This window comes from Gracilinanus agilis, chromosome 3, assembly GCF_016433145.1.
Source record: "Gracilinanus agilis isolate LMUSP501 chromosome 3, AgileGrace, whole genome shotgun sequence".
Taxonomy (NCBI): domain Eukaryota; kingdom Metazoa; phylum Chordata; class Mammalia; order Didelphimorphia; family Didelphidae; genus Gracilinanus; species Gracilinanus agilis.
The window spans coordinates 318,965,995-318,991,945 of record NC_058132.1 but is presented as its reverse complement, the minus strand read 5'-3'; the positions used below and the strand labels follow the sequence as shown (position 1 = coordinate 318,991,945).

The 25,951-nt window shown below is 37.3% G+C and overlaps 1 protein-coding gene across 1 annotated transcript in view; it reads right to left on the bottom strand.

The window, feature by feature from the left end:
• MYO7B (myosin VIIB) overlaps window positions 1–13,080 on the bottom strand; it is a 155,604-nt gene extending 142,524 nt beyond the window's left edge. The window contains exon 1 of the mRNA XM_044669144.1: window positions 13,029–13,080. The gene's annotated coding sequence lies outside the window, so the exon portion shown is untranslated. The remainder of the gene's footprint in view (window positions 1–13,028) is intronic.
• Window positions 13,081–25,951: the final 12,871 nt, after the last annotated feature.

Below are 25,951 nucleotides of genomic sequence, written 5' to 3'. Positions count from 1 at the left end.
TTCTTCTTCCTCCTCCTCCTCCTCCTCCTCCTCCTCCTCTTCCTCTCCCCCCCCTCTCCCGGTGTGTGCAGCTGGGTGAGCTCTCTTTTTTTATCCTTTGCTTCAAGTTAGTATTATTTAACAAACTTTATAAATATAACACTTAGAGTATTTGGATATTAATTTTAATTCTCTCACCACTCTCTTTGGGGTATGAGTATTTTGTAGAAAGGAGAGCACGATTCACTCAGGTGCATCCTTGTTATACCTTCTCAGTAAATATTCCTTTGTAAGAAGTTTTTGGTGTTAATTGGTAATTGATATTGAGATGTTAACTCTATTAGGAGTACATGTTGGATGGGGGCTCAGGAATGATAGTATTAGAAGCCACAAACCCTCAGGGTTACCTCTAGAATCTTAAAGGGAGTAAGTAGCCAGTCACTCTCTGGAGACCCACTTTGCTAGAGGAAGTGGGAATTAAGAGAATAAACCTAGAGAAAGGGCAATGCAGATGAGGGATTTAAATTATTTGTCCAAGGTTTCATGGCAAATAAGTGTCAGCATCAGGTGAGCAAGAAGGAGGCAGGAAGGGTGCTGACAAGGCACTGGTCAGTTGCTGATAGAGGAAACCTGGGGAGAATTGGCTTAGAGAACTACCAGGGGGATCCCCACCAATTTGGGGAGCTCTTGTATAAGAGCCAAGAAAGTGTTTTGACAAAGCTCCAATATAAACAGCATTGCACCTTTTAATACCAAGCAACCCCAGTACTTTGAACTCCCCCAGTTTGCTGAGTATAGAACTAAAGGGGTAGAGGTTACTCTCCAGTCATATGCATGTTATATTCATGCACTTGGGAAATCTGTAGAGACAGGGAATTTAGTGAAAGCTTGAATGAATCTGTGGTTTCTTTTGGAAGAAGATGAACAAATGAGGATCCATCTGCATCCTTATCTAGGAAATTCTTTTCTTCTTCAATAAGATTATCAGACAGGACAGTAATAGTGTTGGAGAACTCACTGTGTAAGGAGCCCTACACTAGGCATCAAAGCTGGTCTGACCTGTTGGGAGAGCATATAGCATGATCTGAGGAGAAAGGGAAGCTTGTTATTCAAATATACTTTCCACTGATGTGCCTCAGTATTTGATAAGTGAGGTAGCTTTGGCTTTAAGACACTAGATCTCAAAACACAAAATCTCTAGGGGGAAGAGAAGGCTAAGTTCGTATCAGTTATTGATAACTTAATTTGAATTCCTGACCTCTGAAATCAATATGTTGATCCTAAAGGTGAAGCCATTGTATTAGAAGAGCAGTAGGGCATACTTGCAAATGTTTAACAACTGGAGCTTCTGGAGGGAAAATAAAACTACTATCAATATCCTTTTGAGTTTAATCTGCAATATTAAACTTTCTCAAGTCTAGACAATTAACAAAACAAAATGGCAAGTCCTAAGTTGGAGCCTTCGAGAATTTCAGAGGCATAAATGCTCACACTGAGAATTTAACAATTCTTGATTTGGCTCCGCCATGCTACTCCCCAGGGCACTCCTAAGAAAGAAGTTAAAAGAGGTGCCAACAGGGGCAGCCTGGGAGGCCAAGGTGGTCTGGCCAAAGGTGTAGGGAGGTATAATCCTTGTGACAAAGGAGGCCACAGAAACTGAAAATAGTCTCCCCCCACCATAGATAAGATAAGTAAGTTATTTATTATAGAAACTGTTTCTTAGAGGATAGAAAATCATACTTAGCACTAAAGCCGACATGTGACTGATATATCACCACAGCTTAGATCTGCTTTCAGATCACATTTTCTTAGTCCAGAAGTGATTGAAAATAGAGTCAGAAAACTGAGTGGTCCCATATTTGACGTCCCTCAAATAGAACTCAGATCTGGTCCAAAGAAAAATGTGAAGTATAATGTGAAGAAAGATGACTAAACTGCGAATCAGGAGATTTGGGTTTTGGTTTTGCCGATAATTATCATGTGATTGTAAGTAAGTCATTTCTCTTCTCTAGGTTTCAGTTTCTTCAATTGTAAAATTCAGGAACTGATCTCTTCATTCCTTCTTGCTCATCAGTATGATTGTCATTACTGACTCTATAAACTATCATGAGGATAGTTTGCCCACACAACTTCTTGACAAAGATCTAGATAATATATGAGTCCAAATTCTGATTGGGAAAGCCAATCAAGTCACAGTGAGTCATTTGTTCTAGCCCCATGGAGGCTTAGGNTGGGAAAGCCAATCAAGTCACAGTGAGTCATTTGTTCTAGCCCCATGGAGGCTTAGGGAGAGAGACACAGAGATCTGCAGGCCCTGGGGGTAGAGTCTGACTGGGAGTGTGCATGGCTCAGAGCATTCTAACAACCAGAGACTGAAAGGAGTCATCAAGGCAGGATGTACTTGAGGCAGAAAAAGATCTCAGAGGATCCTTGAACTGGATGCAGGAATAAGTGCCATCTGGCATCTCTGCCACCTTCTGCCTGGTTCCAGGTCATGGATCCAGGATGGAAAGGAATCATCGCTGGCCCTAGCTATGTGCTAAGTAAAGAACAAGTTCTGGAAGCAAATAGTCACTCTTTGATTCTGTTCTCAGGATCATCCCATATCAAAAGAGAGCCAGCAGTTCAATTTTTATGAACCTGTAGAACCTCCCAGGTGGCCAATAATGGTAGAATCAAATAGGAGTCAACTGAAACAACAAACCAGAAATAAGCCAATAGACCCAAAGCAGGGATAGGAACTTGAATCGCTCAGACCAGGAGGGTAGTGAAGAAGTCTCACCCCAGATCATACCACTTTAAGAGCAACAGCCTGAGCTGTGAACGCAGCAGAAGAACATAAGAAGACAAAATTATTCACCTCAACTACCCCCATCCAGCCAGAAGTGTACATAGCTAGCATTAGCATTAAATCCAAAGTCAAGAAATAGACTGTAAGAATGAGCAAGCAAACAATCAAAAAAAGAATCTGATCCTAAAGAACTTCTGTGGTGACATAGAAGCTCAAGACACAAACACAGAATAAAAGGCTTGAAAAAACCATCAGGAAAAACCTCAAATAAAAATGCAGTTTTGACATAAGTCCAACAAGAATTCCTAAAAAAGTTAAAGCAAGAGTTAAAAAAAAAGAACTAAAAGATGACTTTAAAAATCAAATGAGAACAGTAGGAAAAAAGGGAAATAGAAGCAAGAACTAGAGAAGGAAGATATGAAAGAGAATTGACCACTTAGAGAAAAGAGATATAAAAAAGGTACATAATGAAGAAAATAACTCCTTGGAGGTTAGAATTAGCCGAATGGAAGCTAATGACTCTATGAGACATCAAGATAATAAAACAAAGTCAAATGACTAAAAAATTGTGAAGCATCTCATAGAGAAAACAACTGACTTGAAAAACAGTTTGAGGAGAGATAATTTAATTGGACTACCTGAAATCTATGAACAATAACAACAAAAAGAGGCTACATAACTTATTTCAAGAATCATGAAAGAAAATTGTCCAGATTCCTTTGAATCAGAAGGTACAGTGGAAATTGAAAGAATCCCTTGATAGCCACTATCCCAATTTCTTCCTCTCTGGCTCTTCTCTTGAAGCTCCTGCTAAAACCTTTCACCTGAGGAACCTAATAGACATATTTAATAGGATCACAGGTGTTTGGTTTGTAGAACTCAGGCAGATGTGATAGCAAGAGAAGATAAGAAAACAAAACTGCTGAAAATGTGAAAGGCTGATGGATATCGCAACACATTCTAGTAAACTTAAAACATTGATCTGTGCCAGTTCTAATGCCCTATGAAACTTTGATTCCCCAAAGTCACAGTCATTTTTTTGTGGATTCATGATTGTTTAGTTATGAATTTCTAAAGCAATGGTATGCTTTTGAAAGATGGGAAAGATGATATACTAACTTTAGCAGAGCACAAGATGAGTGGCACAGGGGGCATCTCACCTGAATAAACCTAATGATACTTCCAGAATGTGGTAGTAATTGGTCATGACACCAACAATACTCCATACACTTCTGAGTAATTTATTGAGTAGTATAACTCTTCAGACAAGTATTTTTTGAGAGGCAATAGGACATAGTGGAAAGAATGTGAGACTGACAGTAAAATGTTTCTTGACATCTCTGCTCCATTTATCCTTATTCACCACCCTTTCCTCAGGGCTACTCTCTTCTTTCTGAATTTTCAAGATACCTCATGTTTTGGCTCTCTTCTTACCTGTCTAAGTATTCTTTTGTCTCCATTCCTGACTCATTATCTATATCACAATCCTAAACTATTGGTTATTCCCAAGGCTCTATCCTGGGCCCTCTTCTCTTCTCTCTCTACTTTTTCTCTCTCTGCTCTTTCTTGGTGACTTTATCAGCTCTCCGTGAATTAACTTAGAGTAGAGTGATGATAAATTTTAACAACCAGCTTTTTCCTAATAAAAATGTGTGTACCTCACACTTTTAAGTTTAATCTGCATTATTAGCATTTTAGCATCATTTTCTTAAGTCTGAACCATCAACAAAACAGTAAATCAAGCCCTGATTTATAGTATTTGCTGATTTCCAAGGTGTAAATAAATACACTGAAAATTTAATGGTTCTTTTGAGTTGGTTTGAGCTAGCTCTGGCACACTACTACCAACCTTGCTCCCCTCCACCCTCAGCTTCGGTTGCTACTGCCTTTCCCCTAAATTACCTTGTACTTGTAATATTTATTAGAATGTTTGCTGGATTAAGTCTTATTCTCACATTATTAGAAACTTGTACTGATGAGTTTTATATCTTAACCCTTCAAATGAGTTAGAATAATAATACTATTATTCACGTATTATATAACATATCTGAAACCATTAAATTTAATAGATTTGTAAGTCTTTTCTAGGACTTAACTTAGCTAGATGGCACTGTAGATATAATGCTAGATCTGAAGTCAGGCAAACCTGGATTCAAATCCAGCCTCTAACATTTACTAGCTGTGTGACTCTGAATAAGTCATTTTACAGATGAAGAATCTGAAGTTCCACACATTTTATTGTCATTGCAAACACCATTTCTCTATCAATTCTTGTTCAATAAAAAAATGAAACTATTTGTCCAAGGTCGCTCTTTCATTATACTGTGGCACTTTAGCAATACATAACAGAACCAGAATCAACCACTTAATCATGTTTGCCCAACCCTTGCCCTTCTGTTACTGAGGAAGGGTTTAAATATATATGTGTGTATATATACATGAATATATATATATATGTGTGTGTGTGTGCATACATATATCCATAAATCTTTATTTTAACTTTTATTTAGATTTATTTTTATTTATATTATTATATTATTTATATTATTAAAAATACATATGTATACATATAAAGATTTATGATTGCAGTTAGAGGATGGATTCTGTCCATTATTACCTATGTGGCCTTGGGTAAACCATTGGACTAGGTGAACTCTAAAGTCCTTTCCATAGTCCCTATTTGAATCTAAATGCCTTGGTGACTTGTATTAATGTCATGGCCTTTGGTACACAGTAAGTACTTAATAAATACTTTGTCTAACTATCTAGTTAGATGAGCCTGTGTAAGCAGTCACCTATATAATAGAGGCATAGAAGTGTAGAAATAGAAGAGCCTTAGAAGTCATCTTTAAATTCTTTCATTTTATAGATGAAAAAACTGAGGCTTAAAAAAGTCTTATTACTCTAATCCCACTTCTGTCACATAGCCAGATACAGTCCAAATTAGATTAGATTAGAACTCAAGTCTCTTGATTTCCAGGCCCTTTTCTACACCAAGCTTCAAGTGTCCTGGAAAGACTCTCTGTTCCTAAATAGTGTACCTCAAAATGTCTGGAATGCCTTAAATTAATACTTTGGAATACTTTGGGTTTTTAGCATGATCCCCACTGGTCTCCTCTTTTAGAATGCAAATATTCATTATATTGTAAAATTCTAGAAGGCAGAGTCTATTTGATTTCTCTTTTCCAAAATCTAATTGTTGTTCAGTCATTTTTCAATTGTGTGTGACTCTTTGTGATCCCATTAGCAGTTTTCTTGGCAAAGATAGAGGAGTGCTCTGCCATTTCTGTTTCCAGTTCATTTTACAAATGAGGAACTGAGGCAAACGGGATTAAATTTCTTGCCTGGGGCCCCCAGCTAGAAAGTGGTGGAGGCGGGATTTGTATTCAGATAATTGTCTTCCTGACTCTGTGCCCTGTGCTTTATTCACTGCACCTGCCCTTAATAGGTGAACCTAAAATACTGCTAAATAAATGTTTGTTGAATGAATTGAATTAAGACAAAGGGAACCAGGGAGAGGGGACTCCAAAAGGGCAAATAATAAGTTCTTATGGGAGAGGAGGATCCATGACAGACTCAGTTTGGCGGTAGGCCATCCCTGGGTACATACAAAAGCTTATTTCATAAAGTATAAAAAACAATGCCCCAAAACGAGGAAAAAGGAATAAAAGACATTGGCCAAATCCAGTGTTATCTTTTAGGATGGAAAAGGAAAAGGATCTGGAGTAGGGGGTATGAATTTGAGTCCTGGCTCTGCTACCTACCACTAGGTGACTTCTCAATTTCCTCACCTGAAAAATAAGTTTAGACCAATTGGCCTTAAAGGTCATTTTCACCTTTAAAATCCATGGTGATAAATATGGGCTAGGAACTATAGGAAAATGGTGATATCTGAAGAAGGCAGATAGTTATAAGGGGTGATATGATTTTTTTTAAATCTTTTTTTTTTAAACCCTTAACTTCTGTGTATTGGCTCCTAGGTGGAAGAGTGGTAAGGGTGGGCAATAGGGGTCAAGTGACTTGCCCAGGGTCACACAGCTGGGAAGTGTCTGAAGCCAGATTTGAATTAGGACCTCCCGTCTCTAGGTCTGACTCTCAATCCACTGAGCTACCCAGCTGCCCCCAAGGGGTGATAGGATAAGAAGCCCCAAAGCCCTTCTTGTTCCCCAAATATCTCTTCTACCAGCAAAGCACGTACTGTCAACTTTTTCAACCAATTTGGGAAAATCCCTTCAGGAATGACCTAAGAGTCAGATAACATCAGTGGTTGGGAATTTTTTACTAAATTCCTTATTAAAACTTAAACTTCACATGATGATGGAATTTGGGAGTTGCCAGAGACCTTTTCACCTATCTAGTCCAATCGATGGTTGAGAGGAATCTTTATTCTAATATACCTGACAGTCACCTAGCCTTTTCTTGAAGGACGCCCAAGTTAGAGGCAAACCATTACCTCTGTGGCAACCTATTCCATTAGACAGCTCTCAGAGTTAGGAAGAAGTTTTTGCTGATATTAAGCCTAACTTTTCCTCTTTGTAGTTTCTATCATTGTTCCTCATTTTGTTCTCTGGGACTAAATAGAACAAATCGACTCCCTTTGCCACATGACAGTCTTTCAAATGTTTGATTGAAGTCAGCTCTCCTGTCTCTTTTTTAAGTCTAAACCTGCCTAGTTCCCTCCACTGATTCTAGGATATAGATTCAAGGTCCTTTACCATCTTGGTTGCCCTCCTCTGCACTTTCTAGCTGATCAATCCTTCTCATACCATGGACTCCCCTCCACCCCCCAAAGAGAATAACAATACTCGAGATGAGGTCTGACAAGGGCAGTGGAAAGTGTGACTATCTATCTATTCCTGGAAACTATGCCACTCTTTATGCAGTCTAAGCTCAAATTAATTTTTTTTACTGTTATATCACCCACTGATTTATATTGAGCTGCAGTCTGCTCAAACCCCTCTGTAAAAAATAGTTTTCAGAACAATTTCTGCCTAACCCATAAAGTTGATTTTTTTTGTACCCGAGGGCAAGACTCTGTTATTTATCTCTATTGAATATAATCTTATTAGCTTCAGACCAGGGTTGAGTCTATCAAAATTATTTTTTTGGATCCTGACTGTCATTTTGTGACCTATAAATTTGATAAGTATATCATCTATCCCTTTATCCAATTCATGGATAAAAATGTTAAACAACACAGGGCCAACCAAACACAGGGTTTGGTTGTGTGTGTGTGGGGGCGGGGGGGTACTTCACTGGAGACCTCCAGTCACACTGACATTGAACTACTTAGCAATGATTACTCTTTGAGTCTAGCTAAGCAACCAATTCTAAATCCATCAACTGCATTATCATTTAAGCCATATGCTCCTTTAAGGATAGTATAGATACTCTATCAAAACTTGGCTAAAATTTAAGTAAACCACAGCTATAGCATTCTTCTCATCTACTCTTAAGTAATAAAAAGAAAATTCAGATCAATTTTCATGATGTTTTTATCAGAAAACCTTGTTTTGACATTTCTGCTTTCTCTTTTAGGATCTTTGCATTGTCTTTTTAATGATCCATTTTAGAGTCTTTCCATGAATTAAAGTCAGTATTAATTAATTAAGGTCTATAATTTGTAGATACTATTCTGCAGCTGACTGGTATAATGGAGAGAGATCAGGGCCTGGAGTAAGGAAGGCCTGAGCTGAAAGCCTTGCCAGCTCTGTGACCCTAGACAAAATCTCTTAGGCTCTGAAAGCCTCAGTTTCCTGATTCGTAAAATTGGAATAATAAAAGCCTCTTCCTCCCAGGACTGTTGAGAGGACAAAATGAGATAATGTTTGTAAAGCACTTTGTAAATTTTAATGTTATATAAATGCTTGCTGTAATTATTTTCTTTTCTGAAAATTAACACTTGGTATTCTCCAGTTTTATGGCACCAGTCCAATTTTCCATAATCTTTCAATTAACATTGAGAGTGACTCAACAATCCTTCTGCCCTTTCTTTTAGAACTCAAGGATGTAGTTCCTCTGTGCCAGGTGACTTGAATTCATCAGGGACAGCCAGGCACTCTTTTTATCTTTCCATTTATCTTGGGTAGCAATTCCCTGTTAGTTATTTTTGTTCAGTCATTTCCAGTGCAAAGGTTATTGCCTTTGCACAGAAAAGAAAAACTAAATTAGAATTGGGCTTTTCTAGGAATTGGTATTTCCGTTTATTTCATTGACAGCTTGAGCCCTGAAGAGTAAGATACAAAAAAAGGAAGATTTCAATGGAGGAGAGCCATGGGCAGAGACAAGATCTGGGTAGATTCAGGGACAATGGGTCTCTAAAGCAGGAGATTTGGGGGGCATCACAAAGAGAGGCTATGCTAAAGACAAGCCACTTCACAATTTTGCCAAAGGTCAGAACTTTCAATTCAACTCATTTATTGAGTACTTGGTAGCCCTTGAGTAGCATTGGCCATCTCAAACTAGTCAAGAAAATCCTTGTTTTTTCCACCTTAAAAGAGAACTGTGGAGGCAATATGGAGCTTCAGGATTGGAGTAGAAAGTCTTAACTCCAGACCTGGTCCTCTATCTACTGTGTTACCTACCTCCCCCTTTCTATCTGTTCTTAAATAAATAAGTCCCCCTTATATCGTCATAACTGCCACTCTCTTAACCCTCCCACCAGGGGAAACTACTCAGATCCTGCGCTATGAAGCAGAAATAATTTTGCCTGTCCTTTGGAGAGAAGAGCACAAGTAGGGTAAAAACATGTTGATCCTATTATTTTGCTCCTCTCCAGTTTGACTTTTATACATGGAGGATCACAATCATCGATTTCAAACTAGAAAAGAAACCTCAGAGATCATTTCATCGAATACCTTCATTTTACAGATGAGGAAACTGAGGCTTAGAAAAATGAGATGATTTGCCTAAAATCACAAGGTGGGTGGTCAATAGAAGAACTGAGATCCATTTGGAGTCAAATAGCAACTTAGGCTCAAAACCTCAATCATCTTTTACTCATGTATTCCTAGTTAATCACCAAGCTTTGTTCATTTTTTCATCGTGTTAACTCTCACATCCATCCCAAAATTACAAATCTAGAGATTATTGGTCCAATATCCTCACTTTACAAAAGATAAAACTAAGACCCAGAAAGGTTGAGCAAGTCAAATGACCAGCAAGTCTCAGAGCTATGATTGTAACCCATTTTCTCTGGTCCCAGACCAGCATTCCTCCTCTTATATTCCACTGCTCTCCTTCCTCCCCCATCTCCCTTTCTATCATTGCAGTCACCAGCTCTATGGAGACCATTATAAGTTGATACTTGGCATTGACAATGACCTCCTCACTTGGTCTCCTGACCTTTAGTCAAGGCTATGCATCTCCCTAGGACTTCCTCTACCCTGCCATAGATTCTCTTCATTCTGGAAGCTCACCCCACCCTTGAACAATGTCTCACCTTTTCCTCACGTAATATTACTCTCCTGCCCATCAACTTTCAATATTTTCTTATTGCTCATGAGGCAAAGTTTAAACTCCATAGTTTGGCATTTGTGATCCTTCACAAATGGCCCCCCAACGTTTCCAGATTTTTATCTTCTACTTGTCTGTTTTGTTTGTTGTTCAGTCATGTCTGACTCTAGCAGTTTTCTTGGCAAAGATCCTGGTAGAGTTTGCCATTTCCTTCTCCAGCTCATTTTACAGATGAGAAAACTGAAGCAAATGGGGGTAAGTGACTTGCCCAGGGTCACACAACTAGTAAGTGTCTGAGACTGAAATTGAACTCATGAAGATGAGTCTTCCTAATTCCAAGTCCAGTTTTCTATTCACTATGCCACCCAGCTGCCCCCTAGTTGTCCATACAAACCTCATCTTCCCAGGCAGGCTGTTTTCCTCCCCTTCCCCCCCCCCCATCTCCTTGGTTTTGTCTGCTCCTGTGCCTTAACTCATCACATTTTCCATCTGGAATATTTTCTCCCCTCTATTCTACCTGGACTTACTCTATGGACCACTCATCAGGCACTTAGCATCTTACTTTTTCAGTTCACTTTTCATTTTGGCATTATATTGTAAAATTGTAATTATTAGATTAGTAATTAGATCGTAAGATTTTTAAGCCCTAAGTCACCACATACTTGTTAGGATCCCATGAACTAACTAGCATAATGCCAAACTTTTCCTCTACTAAAATAAATATTGGTTTGTAGGCTGATGGTAGAAGAGAACAAACATTTATTAAGTGCCCACTATGTTCAAAATGCTTTGATAAACACTTTACAAATATCTCATTTGATCCTTCCAGTGCTCTGGGAGGAAGGACCTATTATCTTCATTTTACTGGTGAGGAAACTGAGGCAGAGTTTAAGTGACTTGCCCAGGGTCACATAGTTAGTAAGTGTCTGAGGTCAGATTTGAACATGGATTTGCTTGACTTCAGACCCAGCATTCTATCCATTGTGCTACCTGCCTGCCTCAAATAGACTCCTCTGTTAGGGAGGCAGTGTAATCTAAAAATACAGCTCAGGAGCAGAAACCTGAATAGTTAACTTGGTTCTCTTGCATTATAGTTTTGTCACCTTCAGAAAATCACTTTTCTTTAGGATTCAGTTTCCCCATTTGTAAAATAGGAAAGTCTTATAACCATAGTATGGAAGTTCTTAGTAAATGACTGAAAGTACTGATTGGGTCACAGACCAGACAAACAAAAATGAGTAATAAATGACATATTCATGACATTTGGCCTGGTATCCCTCCTGGTACCTCATGGTATTCAGCCCTTAACTAATGATCAAGCTCCTGCTAATAATCCTAGGTCACACCCTGTAATTAAGCCTCTCTAAGAAATAAGGTAATGAAATACATTTTTGAGGGCCTTTCATTTCTGATTTAATTTCTTAGTTCCCACTGGGAATCTTGGTTTCATTCAGTTTGGTCTCTTGGCACTATCCTAGTTTTCCTTTAAAGGAACCCTTCATAGTTTTTCTTTTTAAAATTTTAGTTTGTACAAATCTGAGTTTTAAGTCCAATCATTCAGACAAATCAACATGTTGAAAAACTATGTTTTTTGAAATTGAATCACAGAAATATTACAGGTAGTATTGTTACCAAAACATAGGATCATAGTATTACAGCTAGAAGGGTACATTAAAGATGATCTAGTCAACTCCTTCATTTTATAAATGAGGAAACTGAATTCCAGAGAGATTTTTATTTCCTAAAAGTTTGCATGTAGTGAATAGATTATCCAGAATTTGAATACTCTGATCCCAAATCCAGTGCTACTTCCTCTTCAAATGTTTCCTTTTTCAAAAAAAATATATCTTTTATTTAAAATCTGTTTCCAACTATCCTCCATAAAAAGAAAAAAGCAAGGAAACAAATGAGTGGGAAGGAAGGAAGGAAAGGAGGGAGGGAGGGTAGAATGGAAGGAGAGGAGAGGAGAGGAGAGGAGAGGAGAGGAGAGGAGAAGAAGAAAGGTAGGAAGGAAGGAAGGAAGGAAGGAAGGAAGAAACTAAAAAATAAAACCCACATTATAAATATTCACAGCCCAAGCAAAATAAATTGCCATACTAGTAATGCTTGAAATGATATGTTTCTCCAGTAAAAGCAATATTGTACGATGATTAACTGTGAAAGACTGAACTGCTCTCAGCAATCCATGGATCCAGGACAATTCTGAAGGACTTATTACAGAGAATGTTATCTACTTCCAGAGAAAGAACTACTAGAGTCAGATGAAGATCAAAGCATGCTATCTTTCACATTAGTTTCTTTATGCTTTTATTTGAGGGTTTGGGTTTTATATGAGTATTCTCTTATGACAATGACCAATAGGGAAGTGGGGTTTGCATGATAATTCATATATAACCCAGATCAGATTGCTTACCATCTCTGAGAGGAGGGAAGTGAGTAAGGGAAGGAGGGAGACAATTCAAAGTTTATAATTTCAGAAAATACATGTTGAAAATTGTTATTGCATATCATCAGGAAAGTAAAAAATTTTTGAAAAAAGAAAAAATAGAAAAGACTTGTGTCTCTGTGTAATTTATGTTTTCATCGATCTGGCAGTGAGCGGCATATTCATCCTAAATCCTCTGCTCTCATCCTGGCAGCTTTTCCCACAATTCTGTTACCTCCTGGCCCATGGATCTGACTCTGATGCCGAGTAATGGTCTTCCACTCTGGGACTCCCTTCTCCCTCCTTCCCTCCCTCCCTTAAGTTTGTCCTTACAAGCAGAATGCCAGGGGGAAGCCCGGCTAACAAGTCGTCTCTTACCTGTCAGAAAGGCAGGCCTTGATTTCTACCAAGCAACAGGGGTCTCTCTCCTTCTTCACCTCCACATCCTTGAGAGAACAGAAGAGGAAATCCAGGGCGGTGGAGATTTGATGCTAAAGGATTTCTCTTCTCAGTGTGTGCTGGTGGAGAAGGAAGAAAAGAAAGAGAGGAAGGAGGAAATGGCTGAAGTCCTCTCTGCCGGAGTAATTTATTATAGGACTTTGTCCCCTGGTCTGTAGCAGGTATCCACTCCTGTGCACGGTGTACTCGGGAATCGCTGCTCAGGCTGATTGGTGATCTGCCCCAGGCCTGACGGATTCCTGCTCTTTAACCTTAGCTTCCACATAGCTTCTTCCAAGCTTCTTTACCAAGGACCAAGTTTCTCTGCCCTCCCTGGGTGGCATGCACTCCTATCTTCCCCACTGCATTTTAACTCTCCTCATGGCAATCAATCAACAACCATTGAAGTTTGAGGCATTCAGTATTCGGAAAGAGTGAAAAGACAAGACCAACTGGTTAGAACACTGCTAGGCCTCTATCCAAAAGAGATCAGAGAAAGAGGAAAAGACCTATGTATAAAAATATTTATAGCAGCTCTTTTTGTGGTGGCAAAAGAATGGAAACTAAGAGTATGCCCTTCAACTGGAAAATGGCTAAATACATTGTGGGATAAGATTAGGATAGAATACTATTATGCTTTAAAAAATGAGGAAATAAAGGGCAGCTGGGTAGCTCAGTGGATTGAGAGTCAGGCCTAGAGACAGGAGGTCCTAGGTTCAAATGTGGGCTCAGATACTTCCCAGCTGTGTGACCCTGGGCAAGTCACTTGACCCCCATTGCCCACCCTTACCACTCTTCCACCTATGAGCCAATAAACAGAAGTTAAGGGTTTAAAAAAAATAAAAAAGAAAAGAAATGAAAAGGTGTATATGGCATGACACAGAATGAAATAAGCATGAGTAGAATAATTTATACTATAACATCAATATGATAAAAAAGAACAATTTTGAGGACTTTCATAAACTAAAAAAAAGATGAAATTAGCAGAACTAAGAGAACCATTTATACAGCAAAACACAACACAGTAAAAACAACAACCTTGAAAGTACAATTGATACAATGACCATTCATGATTCTGGAGGCTCAGTGATGAGAAATGCCATCCACAACAGAGAGGTGATGGATTTCAGGTACAGGAGACATATAGACATATGTAGATAGAGATATGTAAATATTTAGGTAAACACACACACACACACACACACATACATATACATATATATAAATAAAATTTTAATAGAGCCCATTGAAGGAATTAGCTTTGCTTGACTATATACATTTGTTATAATAAAAATTACATTATTCTTTTCCTTTTTCTTTTTTTTTAAATAAAACCCTTACATTCCATCTTAGAATCAATACTGTATATTGGTTTCAAGGTAGAAGAGCAATATGGGCTAGGCAAGGGGGGTTATGATATTTTTTTTCTAATGGATTAGGGGTAGGAGAGAGAAAAATAAATTTCCATTAATTTTTTTAATAGGGAAGTGGGAAGAGTACTATAAATGTGAACTGTTATGTGCCCTTTCAGATGAGATCACTATACAATATTCATTTTGTTTAAATTACTTTATTTTGTTATGAAACCTCTCATAAAATGGGAGCCATTTATAAATGTTTGTAATATAAAAACAAAACTTCAATAAAACTTTTAAAAAAGATACACTACTATTTATTATTAAAGTCTAGTATTTGGAATATGGAGACCAAAAAGAGATGTCAGTGAAGTGGTACCACAGTTGTTTTTGTTTTTGGAAGAGGGTATAACAGGGAGTATAATGAAATATACTGGACTATTTAAGGTGTTTGATGTTTATTTTATTTGCCAGAAGATGCCAGTAAATCACTCACATCTTATGCATTCTCTGATGGAGGAAATAAATAATTCTCCTATGTCCAATAATCATACTAAATGTTGAATTTCTGTGCAGGATTTGAGGACCCTGATGAACAATAGTTGGCATACCCTAGACAAAAGCTATACTTAAGATCTATTTTGAGAAGTACCTTGGAGGGCAAGAACAAGGAGAAAAACCTGACTCTTTTTGATATAAAGCCTCTCCCAGAATAGATCTGCATCCAGATCTCTTTAAGGGTCCTTCTAGATCTCTGACCATGATTTTACAAAGTATATTACAATGATATACTCACATATGAAGGATGTTCTTAATGACATTTTGAGAAGGAAAAAGTTGAGTAGTCTCAAATGATTTTATACTGTGGATTACATGATCATAGTGAAGCATTTGACCAAAAAGGACAAGGAATATGATATTCTGCTGTTTGTTGATTGCTGATTAAAAAAAAAAAGCACCCAACTCAATTTTATATTAAAGGCTATCTGCAGCAAGGAGTTTCTCTCTCATGTAGATGATAAATGTGCCAAGGGAATGACTGGTCAATGAGCCTAGTCCTTTTTGGCATAGTCATAGTCCTGGACTGGGCTCATTGATTGGTCTCCTAGTACTTTAAGATCATATAAGATTCCTTGATGATTATAACTCTGAATGTGAATGGATTATAACTCTGAATGTGAATGGGATGAACTCACCCATAAACAGAAGCAAATAGCAGAGTGGATTAGAAACCAAAATCCTACCATATGTTGTCTACAAGAAACACATATGAGGCTGTGTGACCCTGGGCAAGTCACTTGACCCCCATTGCCCACCCTTACCAATCTTCCACCTATGAGACAATACACCGAAGTACAAGGGTTTATTAAAAAAAAATCCTAAAAAAAAAAAAAAAAGAAACACATATGAGGCAGGTGGACATACACAGCTTTAAGGTAAAGGGTTGGAGCAAAATCTTTTGGGCTTCAAATAAGAAAAAGAAGGCAGGAGTGGCGATCATGATTTCTGACAAAGACAAAGTAAAAATGGATATGATTAAAAGAGACAGGGAAGGTAATTACATCCTGATAAAAGGCAGAATAGACAATGAGGAAATAACAGTACTCAACATGTGTGCACCAAATGGTACAGCATCCAAATTCCTAAAGGAGAAACTGTCTAAACTCAAGAAGGAAATAGATAGTAAAACCATACTAGTGGGAGATCTAAATATTCCTCTTTCAGATCTAGATAAATCAAACCAAAAAATAAATAAGAAAGAGATAAGAGAGGTGAATGAAATCCTAGAAAATTAGATTGTATAGATATGTGGAGAAAAATAAATAGGGACAAAAAGGAATACACCTTCTTTTCAGTTGCACATTGTACATTCACAAAGATTGATCCTGTAATATGGCATAGAAACATTACAAACAAATGCAAAAGAGCAGAAATAATAAATGTAACCTTCTCAGATCATAATGCAATAAAAAATAATAATTAGTAAGGGCACATGGACAGGCAAATCAAAAACCAATTGGAGTTTAAATAATATGATTCTCCAAAACCAGTTAGTTAAAGAAGAAATCAAGGAAACAATAATTTCATCGAAGAGAATGACAATGATGACACATCCTACCAAACTCTGTGGGATGCAGCTAAGGCAGTATTCAGGGGGAAATTTATATCCTTGAGAGCATATATTAACAAATTAGAGAGGGCAAAGATCAATGAATTGGGCATGCAAATTAAAAAACTAGAAAGGGAACAAATTAAAAATCCCCAGCTAAAGACCCAATTAGAGATTACAAAAATTAAAGGAGAAATCAATAAAATTGAAATTAAAAGAACTATTGAATTAATAATTAAGACTAGAAGCTGGTACTTTAAAAAAACAAACAAAATTGACAAAGTACTGTTCAATCTAATTTAAAAAAAGGAAAGAAGAAAATCAAATCATCAGGATCAAAGATGAAAAGGGAGACCTCACCTCTAATGAAGAGGAAATCAAGGCAATCATTAAAAACTATTTTGGGCAATTATATGGCAATAAATATAGCAATCTAGGTGAGATGGATGAATATTTACAAAAAAATAAATTGCCTAGATTAACAGTAGAAGAAATAAAATACTTAAATAATCCCATATCAGAAAAAGAAATTGAACAAGCCATCAAAGAACTCCCTAAGAAAAAATCCCCAGGGCCTGATGTATTCACAAGTGAATTCTATCAAACCTTCAAAGAACAACTAATTCCAATACTATACAAACTGTTTGACATAATAAGCAAAGGAGTTCTACCAAATTTATTTTATGATACAAATATGGTACTGATCCCAAAGCCAGGTAGATCAAAAACAGAGAAAGAAAATTACAGACCAATCTCCTTAATGAACATAGATGTAAAAATCTTAAACAGAATACTAGCAAAAAAGACTGCAGCAAGTGATCTTGAGGGTTATTCATTATGATCAAGTGGGATTTATACCAGGAATGCAAGGATGATTCAACATCAGGAAAACCATTCACATAATTGACCATATCAACAAGCAAACCAACAAAAACCACATGATTATCTCAATAGATGCTGAAAAAGCCTTTCACAAAATACAACATCCATTCCTATTGAAAACACTAGAAAGTATAGGAATAGAAGGACCTTTCCTAAAAATAATAAACAGTATATATCTAAAACCATCAACAAGCATCATATGTAATAGGGATAAATTAGAAGATGATAGGATGGTCTACTTAAAAAATCCTAGAGAATCAACTAAGAAGCTTGTAGAAATAATCAACAACTTTAGCAAAGTTGCAGGATACAAAATAAATGCACATAAATCATCGTCATTTCTATAAATTTCCAACACATCACAGCAGCAAGAGGTAGAAAGAGAAACACCATTTAAAATCACCCTAGACAATATAAAATACTTGGGAACCTATCTACCAAAAAAAAACAGGAATTATATGAACACAACTACAAAACACTTTCCAAACAATTAAAACTAGATCTAAACAATTAGAAAAACATTGATTACTCATGGGTAGGATGAGCTAACATAATAAAAATGACCATTCTACCCAAATAAATTTACCTATTTAGTGCCATACCTATCAAACTACCAAAAAACCTTTTTATCGAATTAGAAAAAACTATAACAAAGTTCATTTGGAAGAACAAAAGATCAAGAATATCAAGGGAAATAATGAAAAAAATGTGAAGGAAGGTGGCCTAGCAGTACCAGATATTAAACTATACTATAAAGCTGCAGTCATCAAAACGATATGGTATTGGCTAAGAGACAGAAGGGAGGATCAGTGGAATAGACATGGGGTAAGTGACATCAGCAAGACAGTGTATGATAAACCCAAAGAGCCCAACTTTTGGGACATGAATCCACTATTTGACAAAAACTGCTGGGAAATTTGGAAAACAATATGGGAGAGATTAGGTCTAGATCAACATCTCACACCCTTCACCAAGATAAATTCAGAATGGGTGAATGACTTGAATATAAAGAGGAAAACTATAAACAAGTTAAGTGAACACAGAATAGTTTAGTTGTCAGATCTGTGGGAAAGGAAAGACTTTAAAACCAAGCAAGAGTTAGAGAAAATTACAAAATGTAAATTAAATGGTTTTGATTATATTAAACTAAAAAGTTTTTGTACAAACAAAAACAATGTAGTCAAAATCAGAAGGGAAACAACAAATTGGGAAAAAATCTTTATAACGAAAAACTCGGACAGGGGTCTAATTACTCAAATATACAAGGAGTTAAAACAATTGTATAAAAAAATCAAGCCATTCCCCAATTGATAAATGGGCAAGAGACATGAATAGGCAATTTTCAGGTAAAGAAATCAAAAGTATCAATAAGCACATGAGAAAGTGTTCCAAATCTCTAATAATTAGAGAAATGCAAATCAAAACAACTCTGAGGTATCACCTCACACCTAGCAGAGTGGCTAAAATGAAAGAAGGGGAGGGTAATGAATGCTGGAGGGGATGTGGCAAAATTGGGACATTAATGCATTGCTGGTGGAGCTGTGAACTGATCCAGCCATTCTGGCTGGCAATTTGGAATCATGCTCAAAGGGCTATAAAAGAATGCCTGCCCTTTGATCCAGCCATACCATTGCTAGGTTTGTACCCCAAAGAGATCATAGATAAACAGACTTGTATGAAAATATTTATAGCTGTGCTTTTTGTGGTGGCAACAAATTGGAAAAGGAGGGTATGTCCTTCAATTTGGGAATGGCTGAACAAACTGTGGTATATGCGGGTGATGGAATACTATTGTGCTAAAAGGAATAATAAACTGGAGGAGTTCCAGGCGAACTGGAGAGACCTCCGGGAACTGATGCAGAGCAAAAGGAGCAGAGCCAGAAGAACTTTGTACACAGAGACTGATATACTATGGTAAAATTGAATGTAATGGACTTCTGTACCAGCAGCAATGCAATGACACAGGACAATTCTGAGGGATTTATGGTAAAGACGCTACCCACATTCAGAGGAAGGACTTCAGGAGAGGAAACATATAAGAAAAACAACTGCTTGAACGCATGGGTTGGGGTGGACATGATTGAGGGTGTGGACTTGAAACTACCACACCAATGCAACTACCAACAATTTGGAAATTGGTCTTGATCAAGGACACATGACAAAACTAGTAGAAATGTGCATCGGCCATGGGTGGGGGGAGTGCGGGGGGTGAAGGGGAAAGGAGGAGCATGAATCATGTAACCATGTTAAAAATGAATATTAATAAATGTTTGGAAAAAAATAAAAAAATAAAAAAAAATTATATTAAATTAAAAAGGTTTTGTACAAACAAAAACAATGCAATCAAAATCAGAAGGGAAACAACAAACTGGGAAAAATGTCTATAACAAAAAATTCTGACAGAGGTCTAATTACTCAAATATTCAAGGAGCTAAATCAATTGTATAAAAAATCAAGCCATTCCCCAATTGATAAATGGGCAAGGGACATGAATAGGCAATTTCCAGATAAAGAAATCAAAACTATCAATAAGCACATGAGAAAGTGTTCTAAATCTCTAATAATTAGAGAAATGCAAATCAAAACAACTCTGAGGTATATCACCTCACAGATTGGCTAAAATGATAGAAGAGGAGAGTAATGAATGTTGGAGGGGATGTGGCAAAATTGGGACATTAATGCATTGCTAGTGGAGCTGTGAACTGATCCAACCATTCTGGATGGCAGTTTGGAACTATGCCCAAAGAGCGATAAAAGAATGCCTGCTCTTTGATCCAGCCATACCATTGCTGGGTTTGTACCCCAAAGACATCATAGATAAACAGACTTGTACAAAAATATTCATAGCTGCGCTTTTTGTGGTGGCAACAAATTGGAAAAGGAGGGTATGTCCTTCAATTGAGGAATGGCTGAACAAATTGTGGTATATGCTGGTGATGGAATACTATTGTGCTCAAAGGAATAATAAACTGGAGGAATTCCATGTGAACTGGAAAGACCTCCAGGAAATGATGCAGAGTGAAAGGAGCAGAACCAGGAGAACATTGTACACAGAGACTGATACATTGTGGTAAAAATCGAATGTAATGGACGTCTGTACTAGCAGCAATGCAATGACCCAGGACAATTCTGAGGGATTTATGGAAAAGAACACTACCCACATTCAGAGGAAGAACCGCAGGAGTGGAAACACAGAAGAAAAACAACTGATTGAATACATGGGTTGATGCAGACATGGTTGGGGATGTGACACTAAACAACCACACCAATGCAACTATCAATAATATGTAAATAAATCTTGATTGAGCACACATTTGTTAAAACCAGTGAAAATGCGTGTTGGATATGAGGGGGTGGCAAAGGAGGGTGAAGGGGAAAGTAAAAACAAGAATCATGTAAGCATGGACATTTTTTCTAAAAAAATAAAATATTATTAATAAATGAAAAAAAAATCCCTTGATGAATGCAACCACAGAGAAAACTATTCAATAAGATGTATTAAAGCAGACATTGCCCCTTCTCATAAAAAATGACCAAATTAAAAAAAGGGTTTCAATAAAAAAGATTCCCTATAGATTATAGCATTAAAGCTAGAATAGACCTTCAAGGTCATCTAGGCCAATCTCCTATTTTATAGATGAGGAGACAGAGGCAGAGACTTTTCCAAAGTCACACAGATAGCAGAAGTCATATTTGAATCAAGAACCTCAGACTCCAAATCTTTTACTCTCTTCACTATACTATGCTACCTTTGTTTCTTTTTTTTAATCCCTTGCCTTCTGTCTTGGAATCAATACTGTGTATTGGTTCCAAGGCAGAAAAGCAGTAAGGGCTAGGCAATGGGGGTTAAGTGACTTGCCCAGGGTCACACAGCTAGGAAGTGTCTGAAGCCAGATTTGAACCTAGGACCTCCCGTCTCTAGGCCTGGCTCTCAATCCACTGAGCCACCCAGCTGCCCACCATGCTACCTTTCTAAAGAGGTCCTCCAGATATTCCCTATTTATAGATTCCATTCTGTTCATTGCTGATCAAAACCCCAAACACTACAACTACATTGCTGATATTATTGTAATTTTACTGCATTCTTGTCATAATATTGCCAGGGAAACAAAATCATTAATCATCCTAACATATTGTTCTCTGACAGTTTAATAAATGGTATTAGAAGACATTCTGAAATAGCTAATCTTTTTAGGGATCAGTTTCTTCTCCTCTCACCATGCATACACCTGACTTTCCTAATCTTCCTGTTCAACTTTAAACAACAGCTCTGAGTTATTCATTCTATAAAATGGTTCATATGTCAGCACCAGCCTTCATGGATGAACTAGCCCAGAGTTCTGTCTACAACTTGAGAATCCTCAGCCTTGAATGGAAGCAAACAAGATTCATCTGGTCCATATGACCAAATTTCCCTAAACCACCCCAAAAATGATAGGAAATATTGTTTACAGAGCTCTCCAGAGAAGGTAATTCTACACCCTGATACCAGATCACAACAATTTACTAGAGTTAACACATTCCTTTTGTCTTTTTAAACCTTTGATACCCCAAAAAAGAGAACAGTTGTTAAATGTCTCTTACAAGATGAATGAATGGTGGCTGGAAGATTCAGTCAACAAACATTTATTGACTCAGTCAATAAGCAGTTATTAAGGCTTTCTATATGCCAGTCACTGTGCTAAATAAATAGTCATTGTTCTCAAATGCCTTACATTCCAGTGGAGAAGCAACATGCAAATAACTGTCTATGAGATGTATACAGGATAAATGGAAGGTAATCTCAATGGGAATGCACCAGCGCAGGGGAATGGGTGAGAGCTGGGAAAGATCTGCAAAAAGCTGGGTTTAAGCTATCTTAAAGAAAATGAGGGAACCCAATGGGTATGGGAGGTAAGTAAAAGGGCAGAGAGAGCATTCTAGGCATAAAGGATAGTCGGTAAAAGGCAAAGAAATAGAGAGATATAGTGTAATGTATAAGGAACAGCAAGAAGACAAGTGTTGATGACTCAGAGGACATGGAAGGGAGTAAAACATAAGATTAGAAAGATAGGAAAAGAGCCAGGTTTTGAATGTGAAATATATATGTGAAATAGAGTTTGTATTTTATTGTAAAGAGCTAGCATAGAGCTCCAACTAAAGGGAGACATGAGAGTTTATTGATTAGGAGGGTTTGAGAAGCTCAGACCTAGACTTTAGGAGAATGGCTTGGGTAAGTGGAGGATGGTTTAGAATGGAGAAAGATTTGAGGCAGGGGGATAGACCAGAGGGCTATTGCAATAATCAGAACATAAGGGGATGAGGACCTGGGCCAAAGTGACATCTCTGGGTAGAAAGTTAGAAGAGAAATAAATAAATGGAGTGGGGGGGGGGTAAATCTTTGCAGTAAATTTCTCTGGTAAGTTATATCCAAGATATTGACCCAGCTAAAACCCACCACTAAGTTCAATAAATCAAAGACAAGAGAAGAAATAACAAATCGAAGAAAGGACCTGTAAAGAAAGAAGAAAGGATCCATAGATACAAAAAATATTTATAACAGCTCTTTTAGTAGTAGCCAAAAATTGGAAGCTAAGGGGAGTGTCCTCCTTTTGGCAAATAGTTAAATAAATTATGATAAATGAATGTAACAGAATGTTATTGTTCCTTGAGAAATAGTAAAATGGATAGTTTCAGAAAAAAATAGAATGACCCTATGAACTGACATAGAACAAAGTAAATAGAACTAGAAGAACAATTTATACAAAGATAAAAACATTATAGAAGAAAACAGCTTTGAAACATTTTAGAATTCTGAATGATGCAATGATATATCATGAGTCCAAAAAATTAAAGATCAAGCACTATCCACCTTTTTCCAGAGAGATGATAAACTTAAAATGCAGAAAGAGATACAAATTTCTGGGCATGACCATTGTGGGACTTTGTTTTGCCAGCCTATGTGTATATATATTGAGAACTTTATTTTGTTTGATTTTCTAATTGTCTCTTTGTTAGATTTTACAAACAAGTTTATTTTCTCAATGATGCCTATGGCAGCCAGCCCTCTCCATCTAGCAAGTAAGTCAGATATTTGCTAACTGAGATGTTTTCTAGGTTCTTTTGGTCTCTTCATTGTGTTAAATCATTGGCATTGGTTAAAACTGTGAGAGAAAAATCCCCTAACCCTTTATATGAAGATTAGATTTTAATGTTAGCAGTAGTCTTTAGATAATCATAATTGTAATTCTAAGATAGTTAAATAATGTTAGCATAAGTGATGACCTTAGTAGGCCTTTTGTGATTATTTTAGTATAAGTTTTAAAGCAAGATAACTGCTTGAATATAGATCATCATTGTTAGCATAGGCCTCAGTTTTAGCCTTAGCCTTCAAAATTGCTATATCATACACCCTTAGCAATCATGGTCTTGAATTGGCCTACATTAACATAGAGGCTTTTGCCTTGGCTAGAAGCCTGGTGACACCCCTTCACCTTTGTATATACCCCTTATATATCATCAGGCTTTTGCCCCGCTTGAAGGCCTGATCCCTCCTCCTTACCCTAGTCATTTCAGTATACATCATCCTTGACATCATCAGGCTTAGAAAGTAGGGTTCAGGGTCTCCCACCCGCCCTTGTCTATCAAGTGACTTTCAAGTCATCACCAAGTGATTTCTTCTACCAATGAGAAGTATTTCCTGATTACTTCAACCAATCCACATCTCTCTATTTTATCACTCTCTTGGATTATTTCATAAGTTATGATATTCTTTGGGGTATATAGGAAGGTCTCTCACAGTGATAGGGGTCTCTTGGTCTTGCTCAGAAGTCCGGCTTTGTTGTGGGACCAGCCCCCCTACAATAAACTTATCTTCATTTTATGGCTTGGAGATTTTGCTTTTCATTTGCATACCTGTGATTAGAAATTATGCAACAAAACTTCTGATCAATTTTTATTTTTTACTAATTCTAACTCTGATGAGTTGATGGTCTTATTGTGCACCAACAGCTGACTTAAGGATAACTCCCACATCAATACCTTGCATTTATCTGCCTATTAAAACAGACTCTATTGCCAGTTCCAATCCAGCACATGAAGGCTTGGATCGCTACTTTGGGCCATTAGGGGCAGGGAGACTATTACTATGTGGTAACAAAGAATCCTAGGGTTTGCTGAGAAGCTGGAAGGACTATTGACTTGCAAGTTGCAGAGCCAGAAATGAGTGAGCATACAAAAAGAATGATCTCCCCATAGTCGGTTTTTATTATGTTAAAACTCTTACCTTCCATGTTAGAATCAGTACTGGGCATTGGTTCCAAGGCAGAAAAGCTGTAAGGGTAGGCAATGGGGTTAAGTGACTTGCCCAGGGTAATACAACTAGGAAGTGTCTGAGGTCATATTTGAACCCACAACCTCCTGTCTGCAGGTCTGATTCTCTATCCGCTGAACCTCCTAGCTGCTAATTTTTTTTAATTTCTTTTCCTTCCTGGCAGTGGGTGAGGCAGAACTGTGAGCCATTGAGTAGGGAGAAAAGGCAGCTGCCCCATTTCATTTTCCTACCCAGTCACTATATATTGGTGAATCTGTTACCTCTGTGTGTACATGGGTGTATATTCACCTAATTTAAGGTGAATGAGTATTCTGAGAATGACTCAATTAGAGTCATCAGGGGGCCCACAGGCAACAAGAATCATTAACAGAGTCTGCAGGAGTAATTGTGGTAGAAGCAGTACTCTGAATAGTATAGAATAGAAGAAGTACTCTGAATAGAATGTTAAGCTTGGATTCAGAAAGATGTTAAATTCAAAGCTAGTCTTAGACACTTACTAGCTATGTAATCCTTAGCAAGTCACTTAATCTCTGTTTGCCTCAGTTTCCTCATCTGTAAAATAGGAATAATTATGATTCCTGCTTCCCAGGGTTGTGGTAAAGATCAAATGAAATAGTAAGTATAAGCTGCTTCACTCAGTGCCTGGCAGACAGTAAGCATTTTAAAAGCAATTGTTATTATTATTGCTAGTAATTACTATTAATATTAACTATGATCATCTTAAATTATAGAGGAAGTGCCTATAGACAGAAATGGAAAGACAATCACTTTAGAGTGATGGCATTTTCCAGAATGGTAACCCCTTGTGATGGAGAGAAGTGCTGACAACAGACTCTAGAAAGGTCTCAAAAGCCTATCAGAGATCCATCCAAAGGGAACATTTTGAGGACTCCAAGAAGGGAGAAAAGGGCTTCTGGAGCTACTTAATTTGTGGTGGCAGCAGTAACAGTCACAGCAAAGTGAATCAACAAGCAAAGAAGAGGAAAGAAGAATCAAATTAAGGAAATAGCCAGTACAAAGAGATTTGCATGTTGGTCACATAAAAACATTTAAATGGCTATACAAGTAAGTCCAATTATTTCTGTTATTGTTTAAAGTAAAACACAGAACAATAAATAGAATAAATCTGTCTCTCACAGATTCTTAGCATGTAAGTGACAGATTCAATTACAGTAAAAGGAACTTGACTCAGAGGTGCTTTTTC